At 37.4% G+C, this 2,861-nt stretch overlaps 1 pseudogene; it reads right to left on the bottom strand.

The window, feature by feature from the left end:
* Window positions 1-2,181: 2,181 nt before the first annotated feature.
* LOC132433017 (U4 spliceosomal RNA) lies at window positions 2,182-2,255 on the bottom strand (annotated as a pseudogene).
* Between the last annotated feature and the right edge of the window lie 606 nt (window positions 2,256-2,861).

Genomic DNA, 2,861 nt, shown 5'->3' with positions numbered 1-2,861 from the left:
CTTTTTTTTTTCTTTGGTGTGTGTGGTGAGAACACTTAAGATCTACTCTCTTAGCAAATTTCAAGCATACATTATAGTATTACTAACTATTGTCACTATGTTGTTCATTAGATCCCCAGAAATGTTTCATCTTATAACTTAAAACTTGTACCCTTTGACCACTATCTCCCCATTTCGTCCATGCCTCCAGCCCTACAACCACCATTCTGCTCTCTGTTTCTCTAAATTTGACTTCTTTTCTTTTTATACTATATTTCCTATGAATTTCAAGAAGTCTCAATAAATAAAGGTTATATTTCAGGGTCAAAATTCTTTGGATTTACACCTTTATGAACACTGACTTTTTAAAAAATAAATACAAATCATTAGCATAATTCCAATATATCTACATACTTACTCAAAAGAAGTCTACATAAGGATATTTATTGATGCATTATTTGTAATACAAATACCACAACTGCAGAAATACCATAAATGTTCAAAAAATAAAAATAATTATTGGTAAGCATGGATTTAATATTGCATTTTGTTCCTGTGTTCTGGCTATTTTATAATTGTTTTTTTCCCTCCTTCTCTTGCTCTCTTTCTTTGTGATTTGATGATTTACTGTAGGGATATGTTTATATTCCTTTCTCTTTGTCTTTTGTATATCTACTATAGGTTTTTTCTTTGTGGTTACCATGGAGCTCCCATAATAAAACACCTTAGACTTATAACACCTTATTTTTAGCTTATGATAACTTACATCTGAACACATTCTAAAGCTCTAGCCGCCCCCCTCAAGTTTTATACGTTTGATGTCACAATTTATATCTTTTTATCTTGTGTATACCCTAACAAATTATTGTAGTTATAGTTATTATTGCTACTTTTGTCTTCTAACATTCATACTAGATTTATAAGTGATTAACACACCACCATTACTATATTAAATTATTCTTAAATTAACTATATATTTACCTTTAGCAGCAAAATTTATACTTTCATATGCTTTTCTGTTACTAATTAGTACCCTCTTGTGTCAACTTAAAGAAATTCCTTTAACATTACTTATAAGGCTGCTTAATGGTAATGAACTCCTTCATTTTTCACTTGTCTGGAAAACTCTATATATCTCCTTATTCTGAAGAACATCTTTGCTGGGTAGACTTTTGTGGTTGGCAGTTTTTGTCTTTTACCACTTCGAATGTACTGTGTCACTCCCTTCTGGCCCACAAAATATCTGCTAAAAATTTGATAGTCTTATGAGTATTTCCTTGTACATAACAAGTTATTTCTCTTGTTGCTTTTAAGATTCTCTCCTTGTCTTTAACTTTTGACAATTATAGTGTGTCTCAGTGTGGATCTCTTTGGATTCATCTTATTTGGAACCCTATCTGGGCTTCCTGGATCTGGATGTGTGATTTTTCCCCAAGTTAAGGAAGTTTTCAGCCATTATTTCTTCAAGTTTTCTCCCCCTTTTTCTCTCTCTTCTTCTAGGACCTCCATAATGTGAATATTGGTCCACTTGATTTTTCCCCATAAGACCCTAAAGCTATTTTCACTCTTTTCATTCTTTTTTCTTTTTCTCCTGTGACTGAATTAATTCCACTGCCCTGTCTTCATGTTCGCTGAGCTTTTATTCTGCTTGATCTAGTCTACAGTTGAAACCTTCTACTGAATTTTTCAGTTCAGTTATTATATCCTTCAGTTCTATCATTTCTGTTTGGTACTTTCTTGTATTTTATATCTCTTTGTTAAAATTCTCACTTTGTTCATGCATTGTTTTTCAGATCTCAGTGGGCATCTTTATGATCATTATTTTGAACTCTTTATTGGATAAATCAGTTATCTCCATTTCTTTAAGGTCTTTTTCTGAGGTTTTATCTTGTTCTTTCATTTGAAATACATTTCTCTCTTCATTTTCTTGATTCTCTGTAGTGGTTTCTGTGCATTAGATAAAACAGTCAACTCTCCCAATCTTGACAGGGTGACCTTGCATAGGAGATGAAACTTATTGTTCAACCATGCCCTAGCTCCTGGTTGTCTCTCAAACCTTTGTGACTGTCCAAGCTGCCTTCTTTGTTCTTAGTGGCTCCCAGTAGTTGAGGGTGTGCAAAGGTCTTTCAGTGTCTCAAAGGGGGAGGTTCTCATTCAGCACCTAGATTCAGGCTAATTGGAACCCAGACGGTCTCCTCAGACAGCAACTTTTCAATTAGCAATAATCGCGCCTCGGATAAACCTCATTGGCTACGATACTGCCACTGCGCAAAGCTCAGACAGCAACTTTTAACATATACAATATGCCTCTTTCAGAAGGTGACTGAGAGATGGCTGTTTTTGTCTGTTCCCTCTGCATTTAGCTCTGGGATTATAGAGAGTTAAGAACTGTTTCTTTGTTTGCTTCCATCCCATTGAACCCATGGACACCAGACCCACTGGCCACCAGGGCCAGGTTATCAAGGGATGTGTCCTCTTGGCAGCAGCCATAAATGTGGGGGCACCAGGTATGTGCAAAAGCTCCTTTCACAGAGACACCAGGGACCTGGGGTGGGGCAGAGGGGGAGCATGAAGAATGTGCCTGCTGGCCTCCCCAGTCTCTGGGGAAGATTGAAGTCATGCCCTAGATGTGTGTTAAATTAGAAGCCTGCCCCTCAGGCCACAGGTTTTAAGATCTGCAAATAGGCCTCTTTCATGGAAAGACTTGACATTTCAACCTGCTGCCTCTGTGCTATGCCCTGGTGGCATAGCTGTTTAAGAACTGTGTCTTACAGTTCTTAAACAGTCCTATGGGTAATCCCTCTGGCTACCAGAGCCAGGCAACCAAGGGGTGCATCCCCTGGGTGGCAGCCACAATAGCTAGGGTGCCAGACATGTGTACA

Source organism: Delphinus delphis, chromosome 10 (genome assembly GCF_949987515.2).
Source record: "Delphinus delphis chromosome 10, mDelDel1.2, whole genome shotgun sequence".
Classification (NCBI taxonomy): Eukaryota; Metazoa; Chordata; class Mammalia; order Artiodactyla; family Delphinidae; genus Delphinus; species Delphinus delphis.
The sequence above is the reverse complement of the archived record's forward strand: the minus strand, read 5'-3'. Positions and strand labels throughout refer to the sequence as shown.